This window comes from Budorcas taxicolor, chromosome 3, assembly GCF_023091745.1.
Source record: "Budorcas taxicolor isolate Tak-1 chromosome 3, Takin1.1, whole genome shotgun sequence".
Taxonomy (NCBI): Eukaryota; Metazoa; Chordata; class Mammalia; order Artiodactyla; family Bovidae; genus Budorcas; species Budorcas taxicolor.
Window position 1 is genome coordinate 29,013,962 of NC_068912.1, and position 8,964 is coordinate 29,022,925.

Genomic DNA, 8,964 nt, shown 5'->3' on the forward strand with positions numbered 1-8,964 from the left:
AATCTAGACTTTTTCAGTCAATACCAGAATACAGCGATTATGAGGACCTTGGTTCATTCTACCAAAGACATCAAATTTATTTTCACTTTTTTTATTTAAGGCAGAGATGTGGATCATTAGTATTTGACTGATTTAATCTTATGGAAACCAAATTTAAGCAACAAAATAATGTTTCTAGCTACTGGGATGAGTATAAATACTTTAGATTGTAAAATGTATATGCCAAACAGAATCATAGACTTGGTATATCTAAAACAGGTTTCCCCCTGAGTCAGTTACCTATGCCTCACATCAGATGTTTTGTTCTAATATTTGACCCCCAGATAACTGAGAAAGAGGAAAGAATATTGTCTTACTGATGAGAGCTGCTGTTTGCTTAGCAAAATGAAGCTATAGAAAAGATAGACGATGAAAAAGCTAAGGAAACTTGTTTATTTGGAATATAGGGGGACCTCCCTTATATCTCTGTGCTGTTAAGGTTTCTATTCTTAGAACTAGCAATTCTCAAGGTCATTAAAAGGTCAACAGTTGCATGAGTTATTTGATATCCATAAATACATGTAAAGGGGCCAGGAGGTCATGCTAGTGATCATTTTGCAAAACCACTTAGGACACATTTCAGATTATGTCCAGCCCATGACTTGAGAGCATGGAGAGAATCAGTGTCTAGTATCCAAATGGAAGGGTATGCTTTTGTAATGCTCCCATTGTACTCTGGGCAATGAAATGTGGTCTTACACCTTAGTAAAGGAAAACTGGAACTCTGGGAGCATCCTAGAACATCCAAAATACAGATAAATAGCCTTTGCAGTGCCAAAGGGAGTATCAATGGTTCAGATTCGGGAACTGGAAGTAGACCTAGTGGATTAATCATTCTTATCTGGAGACGTTGCGTTCATGATTTACTTGGCATTTGCACCGAAATAGTTTACTTATTAACCTATAGTGGAGAGAGGGGAGGTGTTTTCAATTTAATGTTTAATCTCTTAAGACTAGCATAGATACAGATTGCCATCGGTTTGTAGGCGTCATATAAAGAAAACGGGATAGTGCCTGCAGTATTGGGGGTTAAGGTGATGATAAATGTTTCTGAAGACAGAGGCAGCTACATGCCTAACCAGGGAGGATGTGGTTGAAACTGAGCAGTTGCCTGCTAGAGCCTTCAGATGCAGAATGCTGAAATACTATCCTGGTTAGGACAAGCAGTCTTCTAAGAATAGCTCCTGTGGATGTGAGAAAATTGGCACTGCTGACACTTTCTATAGGAGCTCGAGATGTGTGAGTTCTGTATGATACTTGTCTGGGGGAAAACGGCACGTTGTTAAAGTCCAAAATGAAACTCTAGCATAGCCTATGAACTGAAGTTACCAAGGTCTGTGTCCCTGTCGCTGCCTGGTTCTATAGCTTATTCTCTGACATTTCCTCTCAGAGGACCAAGTTCAGGTTCCACTGTAAGACAGCCATGTGGCTTGGTAAGTTTTCCTTTTCACTTTTTCACTGGCTTGGTAAGTTTTCCTTCCTAATCTACTTAGCAGGTTTTTATTGAACCTACTACGTGCCTGGATGCTGCGCTACTCTGAGTGTACAGCAGTGAACCAGATAGACTGTCTCATTCATTTTGTATTGAGAAGAGATCTCAAAAACAAACATTTCTTAGTTGAAATTTGGTGATTATTTCAAAGGAGAACATTGTTCCCTGAGACACAACTTGTCTAGCCTCGCTGATCCAGCTGCCACCCACATGACACTGCCCAAGGTCACCTCCTTCCTAATTTTTCGGAGAATAATCAAGGCTACCCAAGAGGCACTAGAACCTGTCTCAAGCTTCATTGCTTCCTGAGTCTCTTCTTTTCAAGTCAAAGCTCTCAAATAAGGAAATTGTATATTGCTTCACAGTTTCAAAGTGTCCTTACATGCATCTTGTTAAACCTCCCATAAAAGCCATGTGAGAGAGGAATGGTCTTTTTATACTGATGTAAATCGCATAAAAATAGATGGATCTACTCCAGATAATAACCCTTGAACAACACACATTTGAACTGGGCAGTTTGCCTTATACGCAGATTTTTTTCGATAGTAAGTACAGTACCGCACAGTCCAAGGTTGGTTGAGTCAAGAATACAGAGGAACCATGCACACTGAGGGCCGACTGTAGGTTATAGGTGGGTTGTCAACTTCGTGCAGAGTGGGCGCCCCTAAGTCCTGCGTTGTTCAAGGGTCAGCTGTAGTTTTCAAACCATGCTGCTCAAAGCCCTTGAAGTATCATAAAGGAGATGTCTGAGAAAGCCTGAGTGGGTGGGGTCTCCTCTTCCTCCGTTGTCCTTCACCTCAGGCTCCATTTTCATCAATTTTGGGATTTGGGGTGTTTGGGGTTTTTTTTTTTGCATATTAGCGAGATTTTATTTTTATAGGCTTAAATATCAAGAATGACAATTTTTAATTTACCTGAAATTTGGTATGAAATGACCTCATCTTTCAAGTAGTTTCACTAATTTTATAATAGTAATAGAATCTGCCTTAAAAAATTGAAAAGGATTAAAAACCACATGTAGAATTGCAGTTAACCTTTACGCAAAGTTAATCACTTTAAAGTTTTGTTATTGTTGTTCTGTCATCTTTAGTGACAGATTCTTAGGCACAGAGTCATAATTCATATGCACACTGTCATCTCTGTGAAAATTTTGTAATTTTTCACAAACCATCTAGTTCTGTACCTTATTCATTTCACTTAATAATATAAATTCCAACCTTTTCTATGTCAGCATATTTATAGCAACATCTTTCTTTTGAAAAGTATGTAATACTATATATAACCTCTCTACTGACAAATATATAGGCTGTTTATTTGATGATTTTCTCATATCAGATATCATTATATTCAACATATATTTGCCAGCATAGGCATGGAGCAAATTCCCACAAAATAGTTGTTTGTACGTGCGTTTTTTGTTTTAATACGTATAGCCTTACTTTTCCTCCAAATACTTTTTAAAATCATTTATTTCTGGCAGTGCAGAGTCTTTGTTGTTGAGTGCAGGCTCTCTAGTTTCGGTGAGTTGGGGCTGCTCTCTGGTTGCGATGCCTGGGCTTCTCATCGCAGTGGCTTCTCTTGCGGAGCACAGCTCTTGTGCATCCCAGCTCAGGAGTCGTGGTGTGTGGGCTTGGTTGCTCCTCGGCATGTGAGATCTTCCCAGACCAGAGATCGAACCCATGTCCCCTACACTGGCGGTAGATTCCTAATCACTGAACTACCAGGGAAGTTCCAAATAAGGTTTTATGAATAGATTCCTTCCAACAGCACATGAAAGCATGTTTTATCCCAGACCTTGGGCAACTCTGGGACGTATCAAAATTTCAAACTCTCACCAGATCAATATGTAAACTGTGATATTTTGTCTACTGTCCTATTTGCATTTCTTTATCAATATAAGCATTTTCATCTTTTCGTTTTAGGCTTCCATTCAAGATTTAATTTGAACATTTCATAATTAAATGTTTAAACACCCTTCGACTTCACCGGTCTCCTCCTACAACCATCTGTCAAGCTGGAATCACTAGTCACATCCGCATGTCTAGGTACAAAACCAAACACTCTGGGCACAGTTATGGTCATTGCACAACTAAGCAAGAGCGAGGCCATATATAACACCATGGTTAAGACCCCTGACTCAGGAGCCAGAAATCCTGAGCTTAAATCCCACCTCTACCACTTAATAACTTATGAGACCTTGGACAAGTCAGTCTTTGTACCTGAATTTCTTCAACTGTAAAATGGAAGTAATGATACTTCCTCAAAAGATTACTGTAAAAATTAAATGCATTAATATATGTTAAAAAAACAAAAATACCTCAGAACAATGCTAAGCATTGTTGCTACTGCACAGACCCCAGGGCATGCTTCCCGTTCTCCTAACAGAACACAGTATACTGTGACGCTTTGATTGCTTTGTTAAAAGCAAATTGCTGAATTTTCTTTCCATTCGAGAGACAGAAGACAAAGTCAGTTTGTCTCATGGAAAAGGATGAATCTTACAAATTTGACTTCTTCATTTTTAGGCATGTGTGGGAAATTATGACTGACAAAGAGATGAGGCTGAATCCAGTAAAATACCATAAAATTTCATATTTTGATTATGTTCCAAACTAAAACTCATCCCTTAGGTTTAAGTTAACTTTCACACACCTTTAAAAGGTGACCAAAAAAGTCCACAGTTAAAAGTGTTGTTATATTCCAAACCAGAGTTGTGAGGAACTCAGAAGTGCTGCCACTGAAGCAGTGTTACAAAGGATTAAGCTTATCCTGAACATTTACTATGGTACCCTGAGCCCTATAGAACGCTTTGGCACCTGAACTGTGAGTGCCTGTGAGGGCATTGAAGGGGGTGAGGTGAAGAGCAGGTTGGAAAGGGCTGGGAGCTCCCTGCAGGTTTTGCAGCAGGGAGGGAAACCAGCTATAGAATAGAAGAAGGGATTTCTGGACAAAAGCTGTGCACATAGCTGTTAAATGTCTGTTACCTCCTCCCTGTAGAGCCTCAGATTACAGGTGTCTCTAACTCGATAAAATACAAGAAATCTCAGCTTTAAAAAATAGTCTGTAAATCTGTTACTTGGTACTCTGAATGCTTTCCATTGGAATAATGTTCTAAACGATGGGAAGAGTGAGCTCCAACGAATGTAGCCATGATTTGGCTGAAATATTTCACATTAACAATTTCTAAAAGACATAAAATAGTTTTCTTTTGCTAAAAAACTAAAAAAATTAGATGAGACATTTATATACCAATACTTGAAGAAAAAGCAAGTTTAATTACAGAAAATGAGTAGAAAGATTTGTCTCATTTAAGAGGACATCTGGACATTTTTATTTAAGGGCTATACATGATAATAGGACCAGATTATGTTTTGTTTTAAATTCATTTTTTTTAATGATAAAAATACTTGTTCATGGTAGAAATTGCAAATAAGACAAAAGAAAAAACAATCGCCATCATTCCACTGCCCAGACAGAACACTTGTATAAGTTGTCCAGGGTGTTTTCAGTGTCTGTACTGATAAATAAATTAAATGTCTTTCTGGGACTTGCCTGGCAGTCTGATGGTTAAGACTGTGCTTCCACTGCAGGGGCCGTGGGTTCCATCTCTAGTCAGGGAACTAAGATCTCTCATCCTGCGTTGTACAGCAGATAAACACAGAGGTGGGAGAAGAGGCCCTGGTGAACAGCTTCCAGTTTCCATACCTTTTCACATGCAACCTTGTAGCCATGCTCAGCACTCACCCATTCTGCAGTCAGTGATCAAGCATGGTAAGGGTACAGAGTTGGACTGGTTCTGCTCAATCCTGAATTCCTACAGTGGGCAGTCTTTGTGGGAGGTCCCCATTTGGCTGGCTAAGATTTTCTCAGACTTCAGTCTGAGGCTCGTCAGTCCCAACCATACTGAACTAATTACAGTTCCTTAGGTGGGTCATGAATTCTTGAGTACATCCTTGGGACTTCTCTGGTGGCGCAGTGGATAAGAATCCACCTCCAGTGCCGGGGACACAAGTTCAATCCCTGGTCCACCCTGGTCCAGGAAAATTCCACAGGACGAAGAGCAGCTAAGCACTTGGGCCACAACTACTGAGCCAGCAGTCTAGAGCCTGTGAGCTACAACTACTGAGCCAGCATGCTACAACTGCTGAAGCCTGGGTGCTTAAAGCTACGAACCCCAACAAGAGAAGCCACCAAAGTGAGAAGCCCTCGCACTGCAACACAGAGCAGCCGCCGCTCACCACAACTAGAGAAAGCCCGCACAAAGCAACGAAGACCTGGTGCAACCAAATAAATAATAAAATGTTTTAAAAAGTGCATTCTGTGAACAAGGGACTGGACTGTAAAATAGGTGGATTTATAACAAATATCTGAAGAAGCACCAATGGAATAAGAGCATGAAATAGCAAAGATGGTCCCATAGGTTCAAGGAACCTTGTTTTCTCTCTGCTGCTGCTGCTGCTGCTGCTAGCGCTCCATAATCATGAGGAAGTCTACTCAAGAAGTTCTTCCATTCATATGGATAGAGTCTTTGATGATAGAGTAGATAAGTGTTGCTGTTGCTGCTGCTGCTAAGTCGCTTCAGTCGTGTCTGACTCTGTGTTACGCCATAGACGGCAGCCCACCAGGCTCTGCCGTCCCTGGGATTCTCCAGGCAAGAACACTGGAGTGGGTTGCCATTTCCTTCTCCAGTGCATGAAAGTGAAAAGTGAAAGTGAAGTCCCTCAGTCATGTCCGACTCTTTGCGACCCCATGGATTGCAGCCTACCAGGCTCCTCCGTCCATGGGATTTTCCAGGCAAGAGTACTGGAGTGGGGTACCATTGCCTTCTCCAAGAGAAGTGTTGGAGGTATCTAAAAATCTATACTACCAATCTGAACAGTTCTGAGAAATGATCTACTCCTGTCCTCCATTATATTGATAGAATTGACTGAAAACCATCTCTCATCATTAGAAATCACCTTATTTTGTTTCACAACATCCATTACTACCTGAAGTATTATCTTATTGTGCATTGTGTACCAGAATATAAGCAGAGGGCTTTTCTTTCTTGTTCACTAAATGCCAATGCTCAGCACAGTGTCTAGTTAGGTTCAAAAATTGAGGTCACACTCCTGGTAAGAGGAGGAGACGGAATTGGAACTGAGGTCTTGTTTACGTTAACCACTTAAATTTGGTCTTCTTAAGTGCCCAAGAAATTTGTTGAAACAATGAATGAAGAGTTAGCAAATGTTTTTGAACTGAAAATATAATGATCAAAATTATGTTTCATCAAGGTATAGTCTGGCAGCATTTTTGCTGGATTGAAGGGAAAAACAATTAGAACCTATTGCAGTCATCTGAATTTGAAGTCATTCGTGTTACTCAGAATTACATTGGTTGCTAGTAGCTAAAAAAGAACCCTGACTAATCAGTGGGTAAAACAAATTTATTTTTCTCATATGTTAAGAAGTCTGGTAGTGGGCAGTCCAGGGCTACTTTGGTGGCCTCAGGACACTCTGTCCCTTTCTTTCTGCTCAAGCGTTCTTCACATGTGGCTTTTGTCCTGCTTGTAATTTGTGTTATGACAACGGTTGATTTGCCCTTACCCTACTCTAATATTTTCTTATTATAGGCAGGAAGAAGAAGAGCAAAAGGCAAAACATATGCCAACTGAGTTGGCCTCTTTTATTTACTTATTTTTTTAATATTTATTTTTATTGGAGAATAATTGCTTTATCACGTGGTTACTTTCTGCTGTACAACAGTGAATCAGCCATATGTATACATATATTCTCTCCCTCTTCAACCTCCTTTCCACCCACCTACCCCCGTTCCACCCCTCTAGGTTATCACAGAGCATCAAGGTGTGCTCCCTGTCCTATATGGCCTCTACCCACTAGCTATTTTACACATAGTGGTGTATATACATCAGTGTTACTCTCTGAATTCATCCCACCATCCCCTTCCTCCACTACCCTGTATGAGTTGCCATTTTTTTTAAGAGCTTTCCCAGGCAGCTGACCCAGCAATTCTGCTATTCTATTGGTCAGACTGTGTCACATGGCCACTCTCACTGCAAAGAAGTCCAGCAATATAGTTTTTTGGCTGAGCGCATTGATAACACTTGTCAACGTTAGTTAACTTTTGTTAATAAGAAAAAATAGAAATGATTTTTGAACAGACAACTAGGGTATCTGTCACACACAAAAAAATGGGAAAATCAGAGGGCAACAAATAAAGGGAAGAGTCATTTTAAGGGGAAGCAGATTTGAGAAGGAGAATGTTTGGTTTGGATATGTCAATTTGTCAGTTCCATTGGGAAATCCAGGTGGAAATGTCACACACACACAGAGTTCAAAAGGAACAAAAAATATTTTGGTTCAGTAACAACTTTGTAATGTATTCTACTGTTGTTGATTGAAAGCAGAGGATGGCCAAAAAGCAAAGCTACAAAATGGTCTCTTTTGCAGACAAAGAGGCTTATTCCAGCTTTCAGTAGGAAAGCAAAGATAAAAGATTATTCAGTTCAGGCCCACAATTCTGTTCCAGATCCGAAGTTCCACACTGATATTACTGTCTTTAATACACACTGTTACAATTTCATAAATTCTGCTGAGTCTACCAAAGGACTTTATTTACCTAACAGTAATTGTCGCAGTAAATATTGCAAAGATATTGCAGGTTTTGTTCCAGAACACCACAAGAAAGTGAGTATAGCATAAAGCAAGTCACACAACCTTTCTGGCTTCCCAGTGCGTGTAAAAGTTAGGTTTACAGTATCTTATAGTCTTAAGTGTGCAGTAGCATTATGTCTGAAAAACAATGTACATATCTTACGTTTAAAATACTTAATTGCTAAAAAGTGCTAACCATCACCTGAGCCTTCAGTGAGTCTTCATCTTTTTGTTGTTGGAGGATTTGCCTCAACGTTGGTATGGCTGCTGACTGATCAGAGTGGCGGTTGCTGAAGACTGGAGTGTCTGTGGCAATTAAATAAAACATTAATGAAGTTTGCTGCATCAATTGACTCTTCCTTTCAGGAATGATTTCTCTGTAGCATGTGATGTTATTTGATAGCATTTTACCTACAATAGAGGTAGGAGGTTATATCATTTACATCTATTGTTTAATATAGCCACCTTCATTAAATACTTCGGTATATCTTCTGGATAACCTGCTGCAGCTTTTTCATCAGTATTTGCTGCTTTACCTTGTGCTTTTATGTTATGGAGACGGCTATTTTCCCTTAACCCTCATGAACCAATCTCTGCTACCTTCAAACTTTTCTTCTGCAGGTTCCTAATAAATCTCAGCCTTTGTAGAATTGAAAAAAGGGCCTTACTTTGGATTAGGCTTTGGTTTAAAGAAATGTTGGGCTGGTTGGATCTTCCATCCAGACTAAAACTTTCTACATATTAGCAATGAAGCTGGTTTTCTTTCTTACCATTCATGTG